A 10,482-nucleotide genomic window follows, 5' to 3' on the forward strand; every position below is an offset into this window, starting at 1 on the left:
TTTTTTTTTTTTTTTTTTTTGAGACAGAGTCTCACTCTGTCACCAGGCTGGAGTGCAGTGGCATGATCTTGGCTCACTGCAACCTGTGCCTCCTGGGTTCAAGCAATTCTCCTGTCTCAGCCTCCTGAGTAGCTGGGACTACAGGCATGCACCACCATGCCCAGCTAATTTGTGTATTTTTAGTAGAGACAGGGTTTCACTATGGCCAGGATAGTCTCGATCTTTTGACCTTCAGATCTGCCTACCTGGGCCTCCCGAAGTGCTGGGATTACAGGCGTGAGCCACCGCGCCTGGATTATTTTTTAATTTTTTTTTTTTTTTTTTTTTTGGAGACAAAGTCTCACTTGGTTGCCCAGGCTGGAGTGCATGCCACCACACCCGGCTAATTTTTGTATTTTTAGTAGAGATGGGGTTTCACCATGTTGGCCAGACTGGTCTCGAACTCCTGACCTCAAGTGATCCACCTGCCTCGGCCTCCCAAAGTGCTGCAATTACAGGTGTGAGCCACCGCGCCCAGCTGCGTTTTATTTTTGTAGATATTAAATGGTTATTTAATCAATTTTAGAAATTCAGGTTGCCTTGAATTTTATCAGGATGACAGTTTATAGTAATAAATAGTCCAAATGTTTAATGGTACACTGGTTATCTCTGGACAGTAGAATAATCTCTAGCTAGTGGGTTTATATTACCATTAAAAAATTAAACCTCTCTGGTAATCTATCCTCTCATATCCATTTGCAGTCATTCTAGTCTACACTACCCCTCAACATGGCCCTCTCTCTCTCAGTCTTTCCACTGCACAGTCTACAGGGATAAGAAACTACCCCCATATCCTCAACCATTTTTTGTGGGCATGCATTTCTTCCACCTCCTTGCCCTAATTAAAATCTGATTCTTCCCTCCTTAGGGTACTGCTTTCTCTTGCTGCAGCTTGCTTCCTTCCTTAGGTATGAAGTTAAGGTTAGTATCTTCCTTGCTCTGTACTGCCACTTCTTTTTTTTGAGACAGAGTCTTACCCTGTCACCCAGGTGGAGTGCAATGGCACAATCTTGGCTCACTGCAACCTCCCTCCCAGGTTCAAGAGATTCTTATGCCTCAGCCTCCCTAGTAGCTGGGATTACAGACGCATGTTACCACACCCAGCCAATGTATGTATTTTTATTTTTTATTTTTTAATTTAAGTTTATTTTTTAAGATGGAGTCTTGCCCTGTTGCCCAGGCTAGAGTGCAGTGGCACGATCTCGGCTCACTGCAGCCTCCAACTCCCAGGTTCAAGCGATTCTCTGTCTCAGCCTCCCAAGTAGCTGGGATTACAGGTGTGTGCCACCACACCCAGCTAATTTTTATATGTTTAGTAGAAATAGGGTTTCACCATGTTAACCAGGCTGGTCTTGAACTCCTGACCTCAAGTGATCCACCTGCCTCTGCTTCCCAAAATGCTGCAATTACAGGTGTGAGCCACCATGCCCGGCTTAATTTATGTATTTTTAGTAGAGACAAGGTTTCGCCCTGTTGGCCAGGCTAGTGTTGAACTCCTGACCTCAAGTGATCTGCCCGCCTCAGCCTCCCAAAGTGCTGGGATTACAGGCGTGAGCCACCATGCCCAGCCTCCCTACTGCCACTTCTTAACAATTACTCCTCCATCTTTATGTAAAACCCCTTGATCTTTTCATGTTCATGCCACCTGGCTTGTCACCTTTTGTCTTACTTCAAGGCTATCATTTTCGTACTTTGTGGTTACTGCCCCTTATTAATTTTAAAGAGTTTGAGACCAGGTTCATGGCTCTATTCTGTAACATCTACTTTTAATATTCACAAGTCAATGTCCAAACAATTTGGTTTATCGTTTCTTTGACTTCCTCCACTTTCTCCCTCCACTTCCTCCCTTTTTGCCTGGGATTCCACTGTCCCATAGAGAGCCATGGATAAAATTCAAGAAGTCTGTGAACTTGGACAGGGGAAAATATGTATACTTTTACTAAACACTAACTGAAATTTAGAATTTCCTTCAATAACAAACGTAGACTGTACACCAGAGTAGTACTAGCAATATCTATGGGTTTGTCACCAATAGAAAGCACAGCTATTTTTTTCCAAAGAGTCATTTGCATCCTGGTGTTTATCGCAGCACTATTCACAACAGCTAAGATATGAAATAAACCTAGCTGTCCAACAACAGATAAACGGATAAAGAAAATTTGGGCTGGACACAGTGGCTCACACTTGCAATCCCAGCACTTTGGGGAGCTGAAGTAGGAGAATTGCTTGAGCCAAGGAGTTCAAAACCAGCCTGGGCAACGTAGCAAGAATCCATCTCTACAAAAAATTTTAAAAATTGGCTAAGTACAGTAGTGTGCGCCTGTAGTCCTAGTTCCTTGGGAGGCTGAGGTGGGAGTATCACTTGAGCCCAGGAGATTGAGGCTGCAATGAGCCATGCAGTGAGCCATGATAGCACCACTGCACTCCAGCCTGAGCAACAGAGCAAGACCCTGTCTCAAAAGAAAAAAAAAAAAAAAAAGGAAAACATGGTGTATATATACACAATGGGCTACTATTCAGTCATAAAAAAGATTACATCATGTCATCTGCAGTAACATGAATGGAACCGGAAGACACTATGTTAAGTGAAATAAGCCAGGAACAGAAAGTTAAACACAACACATTCTTACTCATGTGGAAACTAACAAAAGTTGATCTTGCCGGGCACAGTGGCTGATGCCTGTAATCCCAGCAATTTGGGAGGCAGAGGCAGGTGGATCACCTGAGGTCAGGAGTTCGAGACCAGCCTGGCCAACATGGTGAAACCCCATCTCTACTAAAAATACAAAAATTAGCCGGGTGTGGTGGCGGGTGCCTGTAATCCCAGTTACTCGGGAGGCTGAGGCAGGAGAATCGCTTGAACCCAGGAGGCAGAGGTTGCAGTGAGCCAAGATTGCGCCATTGCACTCTAGCCTGGGGGACAAGAGTGAAACTTCATCTCAAAAAATAAAAAAAGGTTGATCTCATAGAAGTAAAATGTAGAACAAAGGATATTAGAGGTTGGCGGGGGTATGGGAAATGGGAAGATAGGGAGAGATTTGTTAAAGGATATAAAATTAAGGCTGGGTGTGGTGGCTCATGCCTATAATCCCAGCACTTTGGGAGGTCAAGGTGGGTGGATCACCTAAGGTCAGGAGTTTGAGATCAGCCTGACCAACATGGAGAAACTCTGTCTCTACTAAAAATACAAAAAACTAGCTGGGCATGGTGGTGCATGCCTGTAATTCCAGCTACTCAGGAGGCTGAGGCAGGAGATTCGCTTAAACCTGGGAGGCAGAGGTTGCGGTGAGCCAAGATTGCGCCACTGCACTTCAGCCTGGGCAACAAAAGCAGAACTCTGTCTCAAAAAAAAAAAAGATACAAAATTATAGCTAGGTAGAAGGAATAAGTTCTAGTGTTCTATACCACTGTGGGATGACTATAGTTAAACAATAATATATACTTTCGGATAACTTGAAGGAGGATATTGAATGTTCTTAACACAAAGAAATGATAAATGTTTGAGATGGTGGATGTGCTAATTGCCCTGATCTGATGACTATACATTGTATATACTGAAACATCACTATGTACCCCCACGAATATGTACAATTATAATATGTCAACTTAAAAACATTTAAAAGTAAAAAAAAAAAAAAAAATCCAAAACACACAAGGAACTGAGCCAGCATGAATAAGAATTAGCAAAATCTTCAAACCTCAAGACCAGACTCACAAGGACTTCAGATACAGAAATTTTAAATAAAAATTATAAAATGAGTATGTTGAAATGTTTAAAGAAATAAAGGAAGACATTGGTATATGATACAGAAATAAAAGACCATCAAAAATAATTTGTATGACATGAAAACAATCAAATAGACATTCTGGAAATAAAACATATATAATGGACAGGAGTGAATGTCCCTAGGCTCCTGACCTGTCTGCATTTACAAGTAGTCTGAGCGAGAAAATGCTGGAAGACCTCAGAAGCCAAGTGGAAGCCCCAGAGTGAAGCCAGGAGGGCCTTCATTTCAGACTCTGCAGCTGCCCACGGTTGTGGTTGACACACTGCTGTAGCATGTGTGCTGCCTGAACACTGACTGGCCACCCCCACAGCCCAGAACACTGGCATCATCTGTACTATCAGCCCAGCTTTCTGATTGGTGGAAATGTTGATGATTAAGTCTGGAATTAATATGGCTTGTCTGAACTTTTGAGTACCACGCAAAGACCATCAAGAACGTGTGCACAACTCTGGAAAGCTTTGCTTCGAACCCCAATCTCTAGCGGCTAGTTGCTGTGGCTCTGGACACTAACAGGGCTGAGATCTGAACTGGGCTCACACAGAACAGTGTCCCCATGGAGGTGGAGCTGAAGAAGGGAGCCACCTTCAGATCACACTGGATAATGCCTACATGGAAAACTATGATGAGAACTTCCTGTGGCTGGACTACAAGAACATTTGTAAGGTAGTGGAAGCGGGCAGCAAGATCTACAGATGTAATAACTTATTTATCTGCAGGCAGAGCAGAAAGGTAGTGACCTCCTGGTGATAACAGTGGAAAATGGTGGCTCCTTGGGCAGCAAAAACGGTGTAGACCTTCCTGGTGGCTGTGGACCTGCTTGCCATGTCAGAAAAGAACATCCAGGATCTGAAGTGTGGGGTAGGATTGGATGTGGATATGGTGTTTGCCTCTTTCATCCACGTGGCATCTAATGTCCATGAAATTAGAAAAGACAATTATTGCACATTGGAGTAAGGTGCCCACTTGCCCACCGGAGTTAGGCTCTTACCTTCCCACAGGAACTAAGACCCACAGCTATTTTTATATATCTTACAGTTCAGATCAGACACAAATATGTAAACCTCTACATTACTTCTATGTAGAAATTATGTTTCTCTTTAAGCCTGTCACAGATTTTGTTATTTAATGCAAAGAAGCACATATATTACTATGGGACACTTTTGGTTTGTTTAAATATTTTGATAGTTGTATATTAACGTAAAGGGTTTCATTTGTAATCTTGTGCAGACGGTCCCCAACTTACAATAGTTCAACTTATGGTTTTTCATCTTTACAATGGTGTGAAAGCAATACATTTTTAGTAGAAACTGCAGGTCAAATACTCATAAAACCATTGTGTTTTTCACTTTACTGCAATATTTAATAAAGCATATGAGATATTCAACATTTTAACTTTGTGTTATATGATTCTGCCTAATTATAAGATAAAGTAAGTGTTCTGAGCACATTTAAGGTAGACTAGGAAAACTATGATATTCAGTAGGTTAGTTATATTAAATACATTTTCAACTTACATATTTTCAATGGGGTTTATTGGAACATAACTTCATTGTAAATTGAAGAGCATCTTTTATGCATTTTAAAATATTTTTTGAGAAGGGGTCAATAGGCTTCATCAGACTGGCAAAGTGGTCTATGGCAAGAAAAGTTAAGGACCTCTGCATTTCATATCAAATCCGACTTGTTTTTAACTTCCCTTCCTATCCAGCCTAATTTCAAGGTTTATTGGTGGCCCTCTCATGCAATATTCCCAACTTCCTTACCCTGTCTTCTTTCCTGGGCAACTACTGAAATCACTTTTGCAAAAATTATAACAATGAGAGAAATCTGACATAACTGACTCTATCTTGCTTCTAACCTCACAAGGCCTAACTACTCTTGCTCATTCTCGGGCAGAGTTCAAACTAACTATGGGAAGAATTTAGTTGATAGTTTAAAGCAAGGATGATAGCAGTCCCTTCTTAAAACTAACCCCTTATTGTTCAGGAACCAAAACTGCCTCCCTAAAGCTAATGAAAGTCCACAATGTTAGAATTATGGGAGTGGCCTGAATTCTGTGAAGACGTAGACACCGTTAAACGATAACAAGCCATTGTTCCCTAGCTTACTTTTCTGTAATTGTTTACTGTTCAGGAGTTACATAGTTGGAGGTCACAAGATTTGTAACCCTAATTGCTCCTATAAATAACATTACTATTGTAAAATCTAAAACTGGTCTTTGAGATATTTTTCAGACTTTGGCATCCTGGCAGATGCTAGCTGTACCTGTGGCCCATGCCAAAGAACTGACTCTATGGGTCCTGTGATTCCCTGACACCCCCCCCCCCACCCCATGCAGAAACTGATTCAGGGCACAAAGACAGTTTCAAAGTCCCTATGATTTCATCCCTAACCAATCAGCAGCATTCATTCTCTAGACCCAGCCCACCAAATTATCCTTCAAAACCCTAGCTCCGGGAGGCAGATTCAAGAAATATCTCCCATCCTTCCGTTCAGTTGCCTTGCTATAATTAAACTCTCTGCTGCAACACTGCTATCTCATTGTATTGGCTTTTCTGTGCAGTGGGCAAGAGGAATCCATTGGTCTGTAACACTACCTGAAAAAACCCCAGCTATGGATTGATTCAACCAATTGCCTTTCCCAATAACATGCCAGTATTACTGAGCCTTGCTGCCTAAATCATATGGCAGCACAGACTTATGCCACCATAAATTTATGGTCTCCAACTCAACCAGGTTCTCAATGCTACAGGCAATTCTTGTTTCCCTTATCAGTATTCTTTCTTTTTTTTGAGACGGTGTCTCATTCTGTCACCCAGGCTGGAGTGCAATGGCATGGTCTTGGCTCACTGCAACCCTGCAACCTCCGCCTCCCAGGTTCAGTGATTCTCCAACCTCAGCCTCCTGAGTAGCTGGGACTACAGGCACATGCCAACACACCCAGCTAATTTTTGTATTTTTAGTAGAGACAGGGTTTCACCATGTTGGCCAGGCTGGTCTCAATCTCCTGACCTCATGGTACATCCACGTCAGCCTCCCACCAAAGTGCTAGGATTACAAGCACGAGCTATCTCGCCCAGCCACTTTGTCAGTTTTCGTTCCTCAGATTTCCTTTCTCCTCCACATCTCTTCACTCCTTCCTCCCCTATCTCAATTCTTTCCTCACCTAAAAATATGATTTTACCTCCCTCTTCATGGAGAATTTTGATGTTGTCAGACAACACAATTTCCTTACACCAGTTTTCACATGTATCCACTGTTTTTTATTCCCTCTCACTACAATAGAATGGTGTCCTCTGGAGTAAGGCAAATTTCTCCTCCAGTGCTCTGAATCACATTCATTCATTCATTCATTCATTCATTCATTCATTCAACAAATACAGAATTTACTAGTTTGTTATAGGTTGAATTATGTCTTCCCAAAAAAGATATGTTGAAGTCTTAATCCCTAGTACCACAGAATGGAAATAGGATCATTGCAGATGTAGTGAGTTAAAATGAGGTGACGCTGGAGTAGGGTGGGTCCTAATCCAATATGACTGCAGTCTTTATAACAGAGGGCCATAAAAAAGACAGACACAGAGAGAACATCATGTGACGATAAAGGTAGAGGTTGGAGTTATGCACTACAAGCCAAGGAATGTCATAGATTGCCTGAATACCACCAGAAGCTGAGAAGAGGCAAGAAAGGCTTCAGAGGGAGCATGACTCTGCCAACTTTGATTTCAGACTTCTAGCCTCCAGGACTGTGAGATAACAAATTTTTGTTGTTTTGAGCCACCCAGTTTGTGGTACTTTGTTATGAAAGCCCTAGGAAACTAATGTGCTATTATCAGCACAAAACAGTAAGCAAAACAAAGATCCCTGCCCTTGCTGTAGAGCTTAACTGCCCTTCTAAAAGCCTACACATATAGATTATCTCTTTTTTATCCTCTGTTTTCTACTTCTCCCTCTCTTCTGGCTCCTCTCACTTTTAAATGTCCCAAATCTCTTTATACAAAAATTATAATATTCCTTGCCTTCAAGTTTCCTTCTAGCTACCAAGTTATTCCACATTCTTCTTTTACAGCCACATTTCCTGAAAGAGTTGTCTACACCTGCCTTGTATGCTGATCTACTCACATTGTAGCCCACTGCATTCTCACCTTTGCTTCCATCACTCCACTGAATTTGTCCTTGCCAACGTCAACAGTTAACAGTCTTAGCTACCACCTTTTTTTGCCTTGATTATTATAGTGCCCTCTATATTGGTCTTCTTGCCTCTGCTGTGGCTCTCAAAGTGGGATTCATGGGCAGATGACCTGTGCAGTCACCTAGGGCTTCACACTCAAAGGGCTCCATGCTTGGTTTTAAGCTCTACTATTGCCAACTTGAAATTCTTAATAATTTTATCTTTAAACTTGTATTTTGTAAGTGAAGCCCAATGGGACAATAGAGTACATGTGTGAGCAGGGGAGATATATGCAATATGTGTGCCTACCATTTTTGCTGTTCCATTTCCATACAGTAGCCATGATGCCTCATGAGCACAGGATTCCAGTGGACCCATGATATGTGGGTGTTCAGTAAGGCTCGAAGTGAGTACAAAAGAAATGTGCTGAGTCTCAGTGAGCACAGAAAAGCCATGCTTTCCGCTGGGGAATCAGATCTTGCTTTGAAGAAACAAAGAAGCAATGACATTCTAAGAATCTTCCAGGCCAGGAGTGGTGGCTCATGCCTATAATCCCAGCACTTTGGGAGGCTGAGGAGGGAGGATCACCTGAAGTCAGGAATTCAAGACCAGCCTGGTCAACATGGCGAAACCCCATCTCTACTACAAAAAATTAGCCAGGTGTGGTGGTGCACACCTGTAATCCCAGCTACTCGGGAGGCTGAGTCAGGAGAATCTCTTGAACTCAGGAGGTGGAAGCTACAGTGAGTCGAGATGGCACAACTGCACTCCAGCCTGGGTGACAGAGCAGGACTCTGTCTCAAAAAAACAAAAAACAAATGTTTCTGAGACTTGCCAGAGCCTTCCCCTACAGTTGCATTCTACACAATGATACTCAAAAGGAAAAAGGGATTGGGAATCCAGCCTGCACTCTGCCTGTCCTGCTTTGCATCCTGACATGGGGGTGCAGTAATGACCTTAGACCAAGGAAAAGAAGCCACTATTTTGGGGCCCCCGCTTGATAGTAGTGTGTCTGATCTCCAAAGTGCATGTAAATCAATTTGGGATCTGCAGATTCTTCTTTAATTGGTCTGAGATGAGACCTGAGGTTCCTCATTTTTGCGTACTCCCCAGGGGTGTCCATGCTGTGTCCAAGGACCACATTTTGAGTAACAAGGCTTTAGAGGACCTTGCTCTTGGATATCTCATGCCATGCCACTTTGACATGAAAACCCATTTTCAGCTAGGTATGGTGGCACATGCCTGTAGTCCCAAGTACTCAGGAGGCTGAGGCAGAAGGACTGCTTGAACCTAGGATTTCGTGTCCAGCCTGAGCAAGATAGCAATACTCTATCTCTTAAATACACACACACACACACACACACACATACACACAATTCTAGTTCAGTTACCCAGGACTATGTATTTTCCTACTCAAACAGTTGAAAGTTCACTTCTAACTGTTTGCTGGGAGGAGAAGGAATGGTGAATAGAACTTGGATTACTAGGACAGAGTGTTCAGATGTATATGGACAAAAAGCCCTTTTTGGATAGGGTAGAGTTCAGGGTGGGAAAAGAAGGGGAGCAGGCTTGAAGTTATGTGCCTACATTGAATTTTTTTTTTTTTTTGATAGAGTCTCACTCTGTCACCCTGGCTGGATGGCTGGCGTGCAGTGGCACAATCTCGACTCACTGCTACCTCCGTCTCCCCTCCCGGGTTCAAGTGATTCTCCTGCCTCAGCCTCCAGAGTAGCTGGGACTACAGGCGAGTGCCACCACACCCGGCTAATTTTTATATCTTCAGTAGAGGTAGGGTTCCACCATATAGGCTAGGCTGGTCTTGAACTCCTGACCTCGTGATCCGCCTGCCTCGGCCTCCCAAAGTGCTGGGATTATAGGGGTGAGCCACTGCATCCAGCCACCTACATTGAATTCTGAGTCCAAGAATTCTAAATCGGTACCTGAATCTTTGAGGTCACTATGAAGTTAATAAAGTCAAGGTAGAAGGGTAGAACACTTTCTCTTTTTTTTTGAAATGGAATCTCTCTGTCATCCAGGCTGGAATGCAACGGTGCCATCTCGGCTTACTGCAACCTCCCCCTCCCAGGTTCAAGCAATTCTCCCATCTCAGCCTCCCAAGTACCAGGGATCACAGGCATCTGCCATAATGCTCGGCAAATGTTTTGTATTTTTGTAGAGATGGGGTTTCACTATGTTGGCCAGGCTGGTCTTGAACTCCTGACCTCAGGTGATCCACCCGATTCAGCCTCCCAAAATGCTAGGATTACAGGCGTGAGCCACCATGCCTGGCCAGAACACATTTTATTTATTGGTTGGTTAGATTGGTCTACAGTTTTTAAATAGACTTAAGGGTATTTAGGCTTCTGTTTGCACTCTCGCCCCATGCTCTCCAAATGTTGGGGGCAAATATGTGGAGTTTCATCCAACTTGGGGAAGAGGCATCTTTTTTGGATAAAGCCACTTTCCACAGCCCCTTCCACTCTT

The 10,482-nt window shown here is 43.0% G+C and overlaps 1 pseudogene; it reads left to right on the plus strand.

Annotated features, from left to right (window-relative positions):
• Window positions 1-5,211, plus strand: part of LOC111538095 — a 13,912-nt pseudogene extending 8,701 nt beyond the window's left edge.
• Window positions 5,212-10,482: the final 5,271 nt, after the last annotated feature.

The sequence above is a fragment of the Piliocolobus tephrosceles genome, chromosome 5 (genome assembly GCF_002776525.5).
Source record: "Piliocolobus tephrosceles isolate RC106 chromosome 5, ASM277652v3, whole genome shotgun sequence".
Lineage (NCBI taxonomy): Eukaryota > Metazoa > Chordata > Mammalia > Primates > Cercopithecidae > Piliocolobus > Piliocolobus tephrosceles.